The sequence below is a fragment of the Equus quagga genome, chromosome 1 (assembly GCF_021613505.1).
Source record: "Equus quagga isolate Etosha38 chromosome 1, UCLA_HA_Equagga_1.0, whole genome shotgun sequence".
Lineage (NCBI taxonomy): Eukaryota > Metazoa > Chordata > Mammalia > Perissodactyla > Equidae > Equus > Equus quagga.
In genome coordinates this window covers 68,210,571-68,228,410 of record NC_060267.1, presented here as the reverse complement: position 1 = coordinate 68,228,410, position 17,840 = coordinate 68,210,571, and the positions used below count along the sequence as shown (strand labels likewise).

Below are 17,840 nucleotides of genomic sequence, written 5' to 3'. Positions count from 1 at the left end.
AACCCTCAAACATATATGCACTGCCCAGTTTAAAAAACCGAAATGAAAATTCTGCCAGTGCAGAGGTGTGCTGTACTATAGAACTAATGAGAATCCTTTGAATTTCAGTGAAAAAAAGGGAACTTGCTGGATCAAGACAGAATTACCAGAAAGTGCCTGCTCTTAAGTATATTCGAATTTGATAAGTGAAATGGCTTTCAATATGTTGCTTAGGAATCCCATAGTAGATCATTAATGAGCTAGTCCCCATAACTGATTACAAGTCAGTTCTAGCAAGGGATATAATTAAAGTCTCACATGTGTCGATTTTCACAAATAGAAGTTTGTCCTCCCTTGGTGCCTTTTATCCATGCTCAGGGTTCTTTGCAATTATTAGCTCATTAGTCCTAGTGGCTTTTTAAATTTAATTGTAAATTAGTAGACCCTACAGAGTTAAATATAAAACAAACAGAATGTTAATAGCCCATTTCATGAATATATATACCAACGGCTCAACCTTTATTATCTCAACATATACATTAATATAACCAGCAATGACTTCAACTCTCTTCTAAAGCAGAATTCCATATTGCCCACATATTGCTACTGCACAGAATTTGTCTCAACCTGGAAACTGCTTTCCTTTTTTTTTTAACATACCATTCCAAAGATTAGCTTTTTGTAGAATTTCTACGTGTTCATCCTGCTACTTTGGTGTATTAGTATAGCAAAATCTCTCATACACTATGGACAAAATATAGAACATTTTGATCAAACACTCTGATTAATGAGACACCGTCGTAATTATTTACCAGGGATTACATTATCATTGCTTTCATTAACACCTTCAATCTCGGAAGGAAACCATGGACGTTTCGAATGTTTCTAGGGGCCTGTGAAACACTTGGCCTTGTGCAGAAGAGAAAAATATCAGGTGTAGCTGAAAGACTGAAATAGGACAAAGATTTATCTAATGGATAAATGGAGAGGTGAACTTTGATCCCTCTAAAACTGAGAGAAGATAGGGAACTCTATAGGTTACAGCTGAAGTTTATTCTACACACCTTCCATTCATCCCCCAACTCTAACTTAGCTCTAATAATCACCCCTTGCCTCAATGTTTCAGTGCTGTCATTCCATTCCCGGTATCGTGGGTCTGCACATCACTCAAGCCTGGCCAGAGAATTGTTTCACTTAACCATGGTGACTGGTCCATGTATTAGTTTCCTGGTACTCCTACAGCAAAGTCCCACAAACAGGGTGGCTTAAACAACAGAAAGTTATTCTCATACAGTCTTACAATTCCAAGATCAAAGTGTCAGCAGGGTTAGTTCTTTCTGGAAACTGTGAAGGAGAATCTGTTCCATTCATCTCTCCTAGCTTCATTCTGACAATCGTTGCTGGTGGTTTGCTGGCAATTGTTGGTATTTCTTGGATTCTGCTGTATTACCCCAATTTCTGCCTTCATTTTCACATGGCATTCTCCCTGTGTGCCTGTCTGTCTCCAAATTCTCCTTTTTTATAAGGACACCAGTCATATTGGCTTAGAGACCTACCCTACTCCCATATGACCTCATCTTAACGAACTACATCTGCAATGACCCTATTGCCAACTAAGGTCCCATTCACCGGTACTGGGAAGGTTAGGACTTCAACATCTGAATTTGAAGGGGGCACAATTCAATCCATAACAGTACAATGTAAATGCATAAGTGAATAAGACTCAATGAGGTTCAATAAAAACTTCACTGTGAATCCTCAGAAATACTCTCACCCTTTCCTCCACTGCACAAAAGCATGTAGGGACGAGAGCTGCTGCAGCTATCTTACAACTGCTGTGTGGGAGTGGGGATTTGGAGAAAATGAACCTAACATTGTAGCAGTGAAGCCAAGAACTGGAGATAAAAAAGTCTATTTGCTTCTTATTGAACATTGGATAAAACCATAACTGAAGTCAAATACTCCCTTAAGTGTTCAGTTATATGAGCTAAAATTTTCCTCCCTTTTTTCAAGCCTGTCTTACTATCATTTTATTCTCATTGCCACAGAAGTAGAGTCATAATTAATATGATTAAAGAGTGGGATTAACGATGGGGTATCCATATGAACTGCAGAAAGAAGGGTGATAGAATGAATAATTCATTTCTGCTTCTGTATTATTTTAGATCACACTCAATTTGATGAGTTCCTGCACAGTAATATGTAAGACTTCAAAAGCACAAGTGAATCTAATCATTCTGTTTATATGAAATACTGAAGCCCTTTGCACACCAAGAATACACAAAGGCACAATTTCCTGAAATAGCAATTCTCCTAGCAAAGGATCCAACTATATGTTTCCAGATGCTGGCTCGTGCCTTGTTGGGAATAAAGAGGCAACCAAGCTAAGAGTAAAAGGATTAGACAGAGCTAACAGGATCACAGGTCAAACGCAGACAGAGTCAATGACCACAGAAAAGTGGTCTTCAATCAGAGACAATGCCCAAACAGTGGAATTAGAAATGAAGGTTAATTCAAAGGGAAAGTGGTTCTTGCAAGTGGGACAGGAACTTGACTTTCAAAGTGCATAGTGGTGATGACTGTATGTCAGGCAAGGTAGGATCATCTCTCAGAAATGTTTGGGCACAGGGATGAAGAGGAACAAGGTTTATCTTCCAGAAACATTTCATATAATAAGAAGTCAGGTAAATGTGTTGTGGCAGATTGTTCCACAAGTGTCACTGACCATGAGTCTTCAGAATACTGTAAGCACCCCGTCACTTTACTTATATTCTCTAGGATCCCAAGGAGCCTGGTGTAAGGGCACTAGGCAGTTTTCTTACTGTCTCTAGTGGCATTTGATAGTGAGGTGATACTAGTCATAGAGGAGACTTCTACCCAAAATCATCATGGAGGTGACTGGTACCTCCACTATAATTTCTATATCTTGTTCATTTGCTAAATGTAAAGAGGATGGGGATTAATTAGCTTCTCATTGGTCACAGGTGAAAATACAAAGCAATGCTCAGTGGGAACAGAAAGGAGAAAACTTAGATGGAGATAAGAAATTGACAGCATATGGAGCCAAAGAACTGACATAGCAGTGAAACTTCTAAAGTGACAGTATGTAAGGAGCATAACTTCATTATTTTTGTTAATTCAGAGAACTCTGGAAATATTTCAATACATAAATAACAGTTCTCAGCCTTGGGACCTCACATCTCTATATTGCAGGTTCACTGAAGAACAACAGGCTCCTGATAGAGGCATGACTGTATTGGACAACTTTTGTGCCTTGTCTCTGGGCTTCTTGGCCCACCTTTTAATCCAGCCATCACTGTAACAACAGCTTCACACAAATATGCAATCTGAGAGCACCTCACCTGTCTGCATACCTTCTGTCTTGTGCTCCAAGTCTCCTCTGACACTGTAGTGTGGGATGCTTGAAGGAACCACATGGCGCTCACATGCCCAAACTGGAGTGCCAAAGAATAAAAATCTGAGGGGGTAATCCTTGACTAATGGGAGATGGGAGCTGGTGCATGAATGCCTTCCTCTTCTTTCTTTTCAGCGAGAGATCTTGAGGCACATTTTACATTGCTCCTCAGAAGATCTCAGCATAATCCAGCCCCAGTGCCCACAGCAGTGACCAACTCAAGAACAACCCTTGTACTGGCTTTCCTTCCTTTCATATTTCACTTCCTGATCCCTGACTCCTGTTCCCTGAGATTACTTACCCCCTAAATTACCTGCACCCAAGCCCTTACCTCAGACTCTAATTTCTGGAGAGAAGTCAGGCTACCAAAATGACCTTCTGGGTTCTCTTTATATTTTCCAGCTAGGATCCCATTGTGGTTCAAGGGACTGACTTATCACTTGTAAATTCCTAATTTTTTTTACAGTAGAGGACTCTAAAAAGAGTTGCTGATGTGTGAGAAGCAACAAATCACAAATAAAAGCTGGTTATGGAGAGCATGAAAACTTGTGATTTGGGCTCATCTTTACAATCTTTATTGTTTGTTTTCTCAATAATGTATGTTGTGATCAGAAACCACACAGTTTGGCACTGGTACCATGGTTTCAATAGCTGTGGATGATGAACGATCCTGTCTCTGGATTGCCCACAGGGCTCTCCAGAATGGATTTTGTATATTCTATGTGGACTGTATGATGTCAGACCAATTCACCCTCTCTAAATTCAATAATTGACTTAATTTTTATGTAGATTTGCTTCTTGGAATACGTGGAAGAATGAGAGTGGGGATAGCAAATGATGGTAGGAAATACTTAACTGTCGAAAATATTTTATTCCCAAACTTGATTACATGTCAGAATCACCTGGAGAAAATATTCGTTTTGAAAATATGGATTCTTGAGCTCCACCCACAAAGGTTCTGACTCCACAGATCTAGACAGACATCTTGAGATCTATATTCTTAAAGGCTTCCCAGGAGATTCTGATACAACACAGCCAAATTAGGGAAACAGTGACCTAAATAATTCATGTAAGGGATTTTAAGAGAATTTGTTACCTAAAACTATAAATTTTTATACCATAGGTTTGGAAGCTCATGCATTTTTTAAATCACCAAGTAAACTTATTCTTTCTTCCTTATTTTCAAGTGAGAAGAAGTCTTACCTTCTTGATTTGGAAAAAGAAGTTTAGAATTTAATTTTCAAAATAAAAGGTCTAAATTCATGCATTTTTATCTTTCTGAAAATTAACACTAGGGATAATTTTTTATAGACTTTCATTTATAGGCATCTATAGGCAGACCTATGTTAAGAGAAATTATTTCCACGTGTAGTAGCATATAGTGGAAAGTGTACACAGTTAACTATAAATACTTCATCAACTAATTAGCATTAATTAACTGTACAATTAAGACTTTGATTGACAACTGGAATTAAGTTGATTCTCCTTCTCAAATATGCATATTCCTAAAGTATTCATTAACTAACTTCAACCATAAAACAACTCCTCATAGACTTCCAGAAACAGATATGGTATTTCTTCATCTTTTCAGGAACTACCTTAATAAATGAGTGCCCCTTTGTGTCCAGGGGAATTCACAGCTGCTCTAGATTGCTGAAAAAGCGGAGGGAATGAGTTTAGGTGCTTAGTTAGCAAAAGGGTATGGGCTGTTCCTTTTGAAACTGAAAATCAGTTTTTTGCTGTTGTTCATTTGTTTGTTTGTTTTGATTGGTTGTGCTTTCGTGAACAGAAAAAAAATGATGGAAATAAATAACATAACTAAAAATTTTAATGTGCAAGATTGTAAACATAAATTGGCCTTTTCTTGTAGTTTTTGTTGGATTTTTTCCTTAGCTAAGGGGTTTTCCAACATGGCGAACTTAATATAGTTGAGAAGTTCTTATGAAAGTGCAGTTAATTTGTAGAATTGTAAACCAAGAATTGTGACTATAGCGTTCCTTTACTTCTCTGGGGCAGAAATGTACAGTTACCATGGAAAATAAAAAGGAAAATACAACTATGGTGAGTTCAGTCAAACTGCAATGAAACCTACAGAAAAATAGTAAAGTTACTAATCTGAAATTTCTATTTGTTCGTTTAATCATCCAGTCAACAAATATTTATTTAGTCCTTACTTTCCCAAATACTGTCCTAAACAGCAGGGATATTTTAGTGAATAAAATAGAACAAAATCCCTGCCCAACTGGGGACTTATTTTTTATGTTTTCTGCTTCTGCTTTTTTTAAGAAAAATTTCTGTGATGTGACAGAAACTGAGAATTACTTACTGTTGCTTGTCTGAATATAATGTCAGCTGAAATGCACCTGAAATGTGGTGCAAGCTACAAATTATATGTTTCACGTTCACCTTTTTGTTGTGATTCATGGGGACACCAACAATACTTAAAAATATACGTGCACTTACAGAAATTGTCCTGTATCTTGAGACTGCAGAGTATGTGCGACAGCATTCATGTAATTTATGAAACCATCCAATCTGAACTGCCCGAATGAGAAATTTTGTTATCTCATTCGGCTATGTATCTGATATTCAGAAGGTCTGAATAGAGTATATTTAAAATGATGTGAGTATTTGACTAGTGCCAAACTGAGATAAACTATACTAAAGGTCTTTGAGAAATTAGAGTCAAATTAGCAATTTAATAAGAAATTTAGTTTTCTGAAAGGCAACTTCATAATGAGTCTGATCTAGACCCTTAGGTCTCTCCAAAAGCAAAGATTCAAGTTCAGACTCTTCTCTAATCTTGTTTTGCCTGTGACTGGTTCTTTTACATCTGAGAATCTCCTATTTGTATCATTGATTCTTGGAAATAGAACATTTTATTACGACTCGTTAATGAAATTTAGGGTCCTCAAAAGAGTGGATGGTCTTGGATTTTGAGGTGTAGAAGTAAAGCATAGTTCAGAATATTCCTGCACTAACAATAGAGTATGTTGTAGGGTACTCTAATACCGGTATATAAAAAAGGAAAGGGAAATAAAATCCACAGTAAAAGTGCCTCTGAAACAAAGGATGAATAATGACCATGCACTTTGGCCATTGTGGAAAAAGCAGTATTTTTGACAAGCCCTTTTTTCATCCTTCTTATTTTTATTTTCTTTTCCTTCTTTTCTCTTTCACCTCTTCCTTCTCTTCATTCTTCATCTTTGTCTTTTTCTTTGTCCTTTGAATTAAGGGAGGAGGAGGGTTTTCTTTGATTTATGCTTTGGGTCACCTTGGAATGCTCCTATGTGGGCAATTTGGCTTTCATTTTTCTTTGCAAGCTGTTTATGCTGTTGTATCTAGACTCTATATCATAGTGCCAGTGAGAGCTAATTAAGGATATCTATGTTAAGATCAAGGCCACCAAGTGCATGATTATCAGACAGTGCCCACACTTGAGCCATACACGGAGCTCTGCAAACAGTGGTGGTCTGGTCAGAGAAGCCAGCTGGGGCTGGATGTGATAGTTCTGATTTAAAGGATTTGTTGATTCCCGTGGTTTAAAGTACTCTCGCTGTGGCTGATTTCAAGATATCAACATGATGTAACTGAATTTAGAGTTAGGAAGAGAGCCACTTTGTACTTTTCTTGTTTTGTGAATCAGCTATATCTTTTCTAAAGCACAGAATGAACCACTTGGTGATTGATGTGGGACAATTTAAGTTTAAATGTAAAGAGCTTGTGTCACTATAGGAAAAGAAAAGGGAAATTCTAATATAAAAACTACTCAGGGAGTTTTTGCAGGGTTTTAACTGAAATTAGGGAACTATAATAATCTCCCTAGAGAAAGAGCAGAGAAACTGGATCCAAATTTCCTCGGACTATTATATCCGGTCTCCTAGATTAGGCAATATAAGAGCCTTCTATTATCCAGAGTTTTCTTATGTATTATCAGTAGTTACCTGCTACATCAGTTACCTCAGAATATTTTGCCTTCCTCTTCCTCCAAATGTAGGATTTATCCAGCTTTGGATACCATCTGATTTACTGAGGAATAATAAGGAAGTCTCCAGGATATATCAGTACCCAGATGTTCAGAAAGTCCAGATCTATCTGGAATTATTTCAATGCTCAGGTCAATAAAAGTTTCCTAAGATTCTTCAAGCTCGATGGCTGTCTATTTTCTCTACATTATACAGGACCTGAAGGGGCTACAGCTTCTAAGGTGGAAGAGGGGAGCGGGAAGAGTCCTTGAATTAGTACTTTCACAAAAATTTGGTCAAACTCATCTGTTATAGCTTAAGTTTTCTTTTTAAGAAGTTGATATTGTTGATTGTTTAGTTATAAACTCTCTTATATGTATCTCCATCCATTAGATGGATATCTTTATGAGGATTGAAAGTAAGGAAAGAAAGGTGAAAAAACACTTAAACTTACACTGCCCCTTATCAATGCTTTCCCTAGATGTGACTAAGTGTATAACAGGAGAATAGAAATAGAATGCAGATGCTCTTAAATATTTAAATGTGTTATGAGATGAAAAGCACATTTTAGGTGATTGAAGCAGATTCATAATCTAAATAAAACAAATTAGTGCCGTGATGCTTTTAGCATCAGGAATCTTTTGGTTCAATGATGTTTCTAACCCTATTTAGTAACGAAATATTTGTATGCTGGAATATTATAAAATATTTTAAGAATCCAAATTATATGTAATTAATCACAATCTTATGCACAGACTAGAAAATACACTATAATATTAATATATAGTGGGACTATGGATAATTAATATTTTTTCCTAAATTGCATATAATAGAAGTAGATGACATAAAATTTTTTAAAAAATAACAGATAATCACTTGGTTAGTAACCAAAACAATCACCAAAAGAAAATCAAAATCTTTTAAAATTTTAGCTTTATCTCTACATGGGAAGAATATCTGAATTTCTTTTTTATCCTCATCAACTTTTAAATCCTGGATCAAGAATTTAAAGCCTGCCTTTAAAATTTCTCACAAAGAAGAGTGAGCAGATGTACTCCCTGTGATTTTTATTCATCTCTCAAATTGAAATCTTCCAAACTGTGTGTCCCTGAGCCAGAGTTTCTGATGACTCAATTTTTTGGGAAAAGTAGAGCAAAAGTTGATGATCAAAGGACATTTTCATAAATCAAAGGAGGTCAGAGATCACTGAGCACATCCACACCATCTGGGAGGCCAGAGCCAACAAAGACTGTTGCATCTACATGAAAACACAATTTACCAATGGCTTCAAAAGCTCTCTGAGGGTCACTTACAGCTTTAGGCATTTCAACTTCAATTTTATTCCAGGTTAAATGAAGTTATTGTGTTATTTTTAATTATAAAATATGTGCTTATTTTAAAGGATGCAAACTATGAGAAAAGAGAAAGATAAATAAAATCAGCAATCTTACCCTATGAAAACAAAAATGGCTAACATTTGGTTGTGGTTCTTTCAGTATTTTTCCTTGAATATTTTTTCTCACAGATAAAATCAAGGTATTAAAGTATGCATAACTTCAGTTCCTACTTGGCTTCTTACCAACTTAAGAATTTCTCCACACTATTTCTGGAAACACTAAATAAGTTTAAATTGCTGGATCAGAAATGGAAATTACACAATGGAGTGGAAAACCCACACAATGGGGAATTGAGAGCCTTAGTTTTCAGTCCCCACAATGTCCCTGTTTGGAGGTGTAAGTGTGGCACCAATTTCTTCGGATGGCAGGGAAGATGGAATGGGTGGACCAGAATGAGCTGATGTAAACAACTTACCTAATAAGGGTGTTAAAATACAGATCTCCTGACTTCAGCCCCAGATATTCTGATTCAGTATCCATGGGCCTGCATTTTCAGTAAGGCCCCTGAGTGGTTGTGTTGCAGGAGATTCTGGGACCACCCATTGAAAATCAGTGGATTAGATCACATTTGTTTTCAGAAATTGTTGGAGAGGAGTTGAAAAAGTCCACTGACAATAAAGGATGTGCAGGAAAGATACTGAAGTTGCTAGCACTGCCTCACTTGAGTCCAAGAAACCTAGGATAAGCGGCAACCCAGACAGAGCTAGTCAAGGGCGGCAGCTACACGCCTCAAGGTCCTCAGTCTTTTCCACTCAGCTTGTGTCAAGCATTCCCTGCTTTCATGGCATCCTTGCTTTTCCTATCTCCTCCCTTTATGCATGATTCCCATCACCTTTCAAGTCACAAGTTTTAGTTAATGGCAGAGTGTATACCAGAAGATAGATCCCCTGACCCCTTTCCAAGCATCTTCCTACTGTACCATCCTTCAAATCCCAATTTTCAGGATTTCCCAGCAATATCTCTTTCAAGAAGCTTTTCAATTCTCCAGTCTTTTCCATGTTTCTACAGTAATTCGCCCCACCCCAGTGTGCTTACTTCTTTCATCATGTTTATAATATAGTTCACTAGCCATCCTTCCCTACTGAACTGAGTTAACCTGTGCCTACCACAGTCCCTGGAACAGAATATTTATACAATAATATTTTATGAATTGACAAATAAACGTATAATCTTCTTAAGGCATTGACGGTTAAAAGGACATAGTCCATCTATATAATTTGAGTATTTCCTCCCTTGGTTAAGCTCTGTGTTTTTTCAGACACCAATACTTTGAAGGTTCCTCTCTTATTTAGGCAGCATTCATAGTAATTCATCTTTCCTGAAACAGCAGGAGTATATCATTTCACTTTGTTACACATACATCCTGAGGTAGGGTTTCTTTTTAAATTTATTTCAATTGGTTGGTCTGATTTCCATCAGAGAATTTATTTTAAGTTGTTATTTTATCCCCTGATCAGAATAACTACTCTGTAAAGGAAAGGAATAAAATGTTCAAAGAAGATAGTTGTATCCATTGACATTGTATTAAAATGCAAATGCAGTGCAAACTGGAACAAGTCAAGCTGCCAAATAATCTGGATCATTTCTGAGTCCAGGAGAAAAATTCAAATTACTCATTTTCTCTATAGCAAGCCATTGCAAGCCTCTATATACATATTCTTTGAAAGAAGAGCAAGGAAACTAACTAAAGAAGTGAACTGGAGGATATTCATTTTTTCATGCTTGGTTACCCAGTGAGAACATCCATTGACATTTTCTAACACATTTTCAAAACTAAACTTTCATTTAAAAATAGATGTATCATGCAAATTATTTCTCAACCATTTTGGGTTTCAAGGAAACCCCAGCCCCATCTTCTTAGCTCCAAGCTGCCTCCATATACCTTTCATACCCCAAACATTCACCTTGTTTTGTTCAACTGTTGCTAGTCATTGCCCTTGGGGCTTCCCTTCCCCTTAGACCAGCTGAAAAGTCATATAGAATTCGTCCAGCTCCTTGCTTTCTTGTAGAACTTGGACATAAGTTTTCATAATTTAAGAATTTCCTTGTTAACCTTAATCTCATTATGTTATATGGCCCCAAATTACCTCTTTTATTTTATCTCTTACGTTCTTCTTTTACCTTACTCCATTCCAGGTTCTTGGATCTCCTTGCTGGTCCCAAGCCACCAAACACCCTCCCTCGCTTCCTCTGGGTCTTTATTCAAATGCCAACTAATCAAAGAGTCTGTGTTCTCTATTTCTTCACTCTGCTTTGTTTTTTTTTCATAGCACTTATTACCCCCTCACACATTATATATCAATTGTTTTATATCTATTACTGTGAATTTGAATGTGCTAATATGAGAGCAATGACTTTTTCTGTTTTCCTTACTGCTCCTGCCCTAGTACCTAAAATAGTGTCTGGGACATAAGAGGTGCTCAAAAACTATTTGTTAAATAAAGGAATGATTACCACAGGAAATAGCAAGGCAGTTTTTGAAAAGGGTAAATCACAGACGGTCTGAGGTTTTAAAGTAGCTTTTAAAATATAGTTCCTGACCTTTTTTCCTTCACTCCTTTGGAGACAGTTATTAGAACCAGTGGCCTTTATAGACTCAGCTTTCTTTTCTGAGATGAATCCCACCATCGTTCTCTCCTCTTCCACACCCTTGACTTTAAACAGAACTCCATTCTCTGTAGGAATGCAGACTTGTAAGTGTCAGAAAATTATGTATAAAAATGGCATCATAAGTATATTCTATTTTATAACTTCATGTTACATAAGACTAATACAAGCATACCCTTCTCTGTCAAAAAATAGCCCTCAAAGTATAGCTTTGAAGGGTGGATAATTCCCTAGACAAATCTCCAGTGATTAGATATTTAAGTTCTGTCCAGTTTTTTAGTTTTCTAAACTATACTGAAAAGTCCATGTGTGTGGAGAAATCTGTAAATTCACTCATGGATACTTCTAATAGAGAACTTACTAGACGTAGAATTGTTATCTCAAAAAGCACGGTTATTTTGAAAGCTTTCGAAGCACACTTCCAAATTCCCTTCCAGAAAGACTGTAGCAATTTACTAGCAGTGCAAGAGAATAACTATTTATGGTGTCTGTATTAGTTTGGCTTCTCCAGAGAAACAGAACCAATAGAATATGAAAGGAGACTTATTGTAAGGAATTGGCTCATACAATTATGGAGACTGAGAAGTTCCACAATCTGCCATCTGTAAACTAGAGGCCCAGGAAAGCTAGTGGTGTAATTTAATCTGAATCGAAGTCCTGAGAACCAGGGGAGGTGAGGTAAATCCCAGGCTCTGGGAAGGAGAAGGGAGGAAAAATCCCAGCACAAACAATGAGGCAGAAAAAGGGGAAAATTGCTCCTTCTTCCGCCTTTTTGTTCTATTCAGGCTCTCACTGGATTAGATGATGCCCCCCCCTTATTGGGGGAGGGCAATGTACTTTACGGAATCCACAAATCAAATGCTAATCTCATCCAGAAACACCCTCACAGGCACATGCAGAAATAATGTTCACTCAGGGCATCCCCTGATCCAGTCAAGTTGACATGAAACTTAACTATCACACCCACTCTCACCACTTTTATTCAACATAGTATTGGAAAGTCTAGCCAGAAAAATTAGGCAAAAAAAAAAAAAAGAAAAGAAAAGAAAAAAGAAACAAAACGTATCCAAATTGGAAAGGAAGAAATAAAATTGTCTCTATTTGCAGATGACATGATATTAAATATAAAAAACCCTAAAGACTCCACCAAAAAAATATTAGAATAAGTGAATTCAGTAAAGTTGCAGGATACAAAATCAATATATAGAAATCTGTTGCATTTCTATACACTAATAATGAACTAGCAAAAAGAGAAATTAAGAAAACAATCCCATTAACAATTGCATCAAAAAAGAATAAAATACCTGGGAATAAATTTAACCAAGGAGATGAAAGACCTGTACACCAAAAACTATAAGACATTGGTGAAAGAAATTTAAGAAGACACAAATAAATAAAAAGATCTTCCATACTCATAGACTGGAAGAATTAATATTGTTAAAATGTCTATACTACCCAAAGCAATCTACAAGTTCAATGCAATCTCTATCAAAATTCCAAAGGCATTTTTCACAGAAATAGAACAGTCCTACAATTGGCGTGGAACTACAAAAGATCTGAATAACCAAAGCAATCTTGAGAAAGAAGAACAAAACTGGAGGAATCATGCTCTCTGATTTCAAATTATGTTACAAAGCTACAGGAATCAAAACAGTATGGAAAAGTATAGAGAGCCCAGAAATAAACCATGAATATATGGTCAATTAATTTACAACAAAGGAACCAAGAGTATGCAATGAGGAAAGGACAGCCTCTTCAATAAATGGTGTTGGGAAAACTGGACAACCCCATGCAAAAGAATGAAATTGGACCACTGTCTTATATGATACACAAAAGTTAACTCAAAATTTTTTAAAGACTTCAATGTAAAACCTAAAACCATAAAACCAGAAGAAAACATAAGCTGTAAGCTTCTTGACATCTGCCGTGGCAATGATTTTTTGGATTTGACAACAAAAGCAGAGGCAACAAAAGCAAAAATAAACAAGTGGAATTACACCAAACTAGAAAGCTTCTGCACTGCAAAGGAAACCATCAATAAATGAAAAGGCAACCTACTTGATTGGGAGAAAATATTTACAAATCATGTATCTGATAAGGGGTTGATATCCAAACAGATAAAGAACTCATACAACTCAATAGCAAAAAATCAATCTGATTAAAAAAATGGCCACAGGTGGGGCCCACCCCGTGGCATAGTAGTTAAGTTCAGAGTGCTTTTCTTTGGCAAGCTGGGTTCGCAGGTTCTGCCCACAGACCTACACCACTCTTCAGCCATGCTGAGGTGGCAACCCACATACAAAATAGAGGAAGATTGGCACAGATGTTAGCTCAGGGCTAATCTTCTTCACCAAAAAAACAAAAAGAAAAAGGCACAGGATTTGAATAGACAATTTTCCAAAGAAGACATACAGAAGGGCAACAGGTATGTGAAAAGAGGGTCAACATCCCTAATCATCAGGAATATGCAAATCAAAACCACAATGAGATAGCACCTCACACCTGTTAAAATGGCTATTATCAAAAAGACAAGAAATAACAAGTGGAGGATGTAGAGAAAAGGGAATCTTTGTGTACTGTAGGTGGGAACGTAAATTGATATAGCCCTTGTGGAAAACAGTATGGAGATTCTTCAAAAAATTAAAAGTAGAACACCATAAGATCGAGCAATTTCACTTCTGGTTATTTATCCGAAGAAAACCAAATCATAAACTCGAAAAGATATCTGCACCCCCATGTTCATTGCAGCATTATTTATAATAGTCAAGATATGGCTAAGTTTGCTTCACTGAATGAATGGATAAAGATGCTATCCAGCCATAAAAAAAGATGAAATCTTGCCATTTGTGGCAATGTGGATGGACTTGAGGGTATTATACTAAGTGAAATAAGTCAGAGAAAGACAAATAGCATATGCTCTCACTTATATGTGGAATCTGAAAAAACAAAAACCAAGCTCATCGATAAAGAGAACAGACTGTTGGTTGCCAAGGTGGAGGGTGCACAAAATGGGTGAAGGAAGGCAAAAGGTACAAACTTTAAGTTATAATATAAATAAGTCATGGGGATATAATGACGACTATAGTTAATAATATTGTATCGCATATTTCAAAGTTGCTAAGAGAGTAATCTTAAAAGTTCTTATCACAAAAAAAAATTTGTTACTAAACATGATGATGGATGGATGTTAACTAGACTTACTGAGGTGACCATTTTGCAATATATACAAATATCAAATCATTATGTTGTACACCTGTAACTAATATAATGTTCTACATCAATGATACCTCAATAAAAACAAAAAACAAAACAAAAAATACTTAACTATAACAAACTTACCCCTTCTCAACTTGGCACTCATATCCATTTCTTTAAACCATGCTTAATCTCTAAATAAAACCAATAACAAGGTTATAATTCCACCAAACATGATAAAACTATCCTGCATACAATCGAAAACCCACTAACCCTTTGCCCGGAACAGGACATAAAGAACTTGGGTAACGTTTACTCTTCTCCCTGATACCATTTAACCCAAATATTATGATGAAAAATTAACAATACCTGAACACTATGATAAAAAGTCAATATGTTTATCTTATATTGCGTGATGGAGGAATGATAGGAAAACAAAGATATTTGATGCACACATACAAACATATTCATAACAGAATAGGGAAGCATCCTTAAGACAGTTACAGCCCTCAGTTCTGTAACTGGTCACGTGGTTGTAGCTGATATAAATAACTACCTTCTTTCACTACCCATTTTGTATTCCCTTTGCCTTAAGCTCAGCTGGTTGTGGTTCTTTACCTGGTGTGATAAGACTGGATGTTTGTGTCCCCCTCAAATTCATATGTTGAACCCTAATTGCTGATGTGTTGGTAATTGGAAGTGGGGTCTTTGGGAGATGACTAGTCATGAGGGTGAAGCCCTCATGAATGAGATTAGTGAGTGCCCTTTTAAAAGAGACCCCAGATAGCTCCCCCACCCTGTCTGAAATGAAAGAACACAGCAAGAAGATGACTGTCTATAAACCCGGTCCTCAGATTAGCAGGTTCTCACCAGAAATTGTCTGCCAGCAACTTGATCTTGAACTTCCCAGCCTCTAGAACTATGAAAAATAAACGTTTCTAGTTGAAGCCACCCACTTTGAGATATTTTTGTTCTAGCAGCCAGAACAGACTAAGAAAATGCCCGTAAGAACACTAGTTATTACTATTCCTTAAAATCTTTGTTCAGTTTGGTAGGTGAAAACTTGTTCATTTGCAATTGTTTTTCTGCTAGAGTTGAAATTTTTATGTGTTTCTTGACCATTTATATATCTTCTTTGTGATATAGTACTTCTTTCTTCTTCCTTTTCTTATTGAATTATAGAAAATTTTTATATACTTTATGACTATTCAATATTTGTCATATATATGCAAAGATTTTTTTCCTTTATGACCACTTATATGTCTTCTTTGTGATAGTCTCATTCCTCTATTTGTTCTTCTCTCTCTTATTGGATTTCAGCAACCTTTTATGTATATTATGACTACAACAAAAAAAAGATTTTTCTCCCTTTTTCATTAAATTTTGATTCTGAGTACTCTTTTTCCCAGTCAAATCTGTCACCTCTCTTTATTGTTTCTGAATTTAGTGACATATTTGCTTAAGAAGTTCTTTCCAGTAAGGTTTTTGTGGGTTTTTAAAGAAATATTAAAACCTCTCAGCAATCTAGAAGTTATTTTGGTGCAACGATTAGCTTTTTGTTCTATTAGTGACCTTTACTAGTTATTCAAAATCTTTCTCTACAGATCTCAAGCAACACCATTTTTGTCCTCTAAATTATTTATATTTACATAGGTCTGTTGCTTGACTTTCTATTCTTTCCATTGTCTGTCTCTTCCTAAGCTCACATCACATCACACCAATTATTGCTGCTTTATATAAAGCATTGTTTTTTTTTACTGTGTAGGGCAAATACTCCTTTGTTATGTCTTTTCAATATTTTCTTCGTTAGTCTCAAATAATTGTTCTTTCAGGTGAACATTATGATCATTCTGACACAATCTCAAAAATTCCATTGGAATTGTCTTGAACCAAATCATCTTACTTTCAGTAGAATTTACATATCAATAACATTACATTTTCTAATATGTAAGTAAAAGAACAGTAATAAAAACCATGTAGCCCTGCCCTGCCCGTGCTGCCAGGCGGATGCACTGGCGCTCAGAGGGCTCCCTGGTGTGCATGCACTTTGGACGCCCAGGTGGCCTGGTCCTACCTCCAGGTCTCCCCGAGCAGCATGTCACTGCAACTATTTAGCTTTAGTTGGTGGTAGAGAAAAGCCAAAATACTCTCTCAATAAAACGATGATCTTGAATGATCTGAGAAAGAAGACTTACTGAACAGATTTTTCTACAGAAGTCAAGGAAGTCAAATTGAGGTGTGATAGAATTGAGGTCATTTTGGACCCTATGACTGAGGTGTTTACATGCACACACAATCCCCCTCAGTTGCATGTCTTTGAAACAGGCTAGAACCCTAAAGGCCTTTGTGTCTTTTGTCATGATAGTAGCAATTCCTTCCTAGTACATACAGGATTCACATGTGGCTTATGGGCTTGGCCAGCACTAACAAGCTCCCTGTGAACATTCCCGCAGAGGAGGGTGTCCTGAGCTGCATTGCTTTCAACCTGTAAGGAACAAGAATTACAATCTGAAAAAGGGACACTTATAAGAATATTTGCTACTTCATCAGGGCATTTAATCCAAGAACTATGAAGACGATCTCAAGCAGTAAATATTTATTGCATTAACTTCAGTCAAGATGTTTCCCTCATCTGTGTATCTAGTGACCATGGCACAGTGCACAGTTTTGCTGCCAAAGAGGAGTAAGGAGTCTAGTTTGGTGTCAGCCAATTTTCTTCCAAAATACTTTAGTTCCAAATGGATTTTTCCCAATTTCAGGCTCCCTTAGGCTCTCCATGCACTTGTGCTTTTGGAACAGAGTCAACTGCTGTCATTTCAATTTGTGCAGAAGGCAGCTATTGTACATATTTCTATTCAACTTCAAGCAGGAGTGCACCCGGGATGTCTATGTGCAGTTTCTAGAAATGACCGATGACAAGCTGCGGTTCTTCACAAGTGTGTGCCATCAACACCCACCCTGACCACCCCATTGAAGCACTGACTGCCTCAGACTCCTCTGGGGCTGGTGCTGGCACACTGAGGACCTTGTGGGTAACAGGATCGGAGGGACTGCCCCAATGACCCTTGGACTCGAAGCCATATGTGGTCATTTGCTTTCCTAAGGAAGGTTTCCCATTTCCAGGATTAAAAGAAAAGAATAATTACCAAGGCATAAGTAGATACTTCAGTGGCTTTGAACAAATCATGCCTTACTATTGGGTTGTTATCTTTTAATTCAACTGTGAAGTTTAGCTTTAGCGGTTCCACTGCATCCTTTGCATCTAAAATTTGGAGGGGCTCC

General features: G+C 36.9%; 1 pseudogene; it reads left to right on the top strand.

Annotated features, from left to right (window-relative positions):
* Positions 1 to 17,520, top strand: part of LOC124245783 (WD repeat domain phosphoinositide-interacting protein 3-like) — a 76,346-nt pseudogene extending 58,826 nt beyond the window's left edge.
* Positions 17,521 to 17,840: the final 320 nt, after the last annotated feature.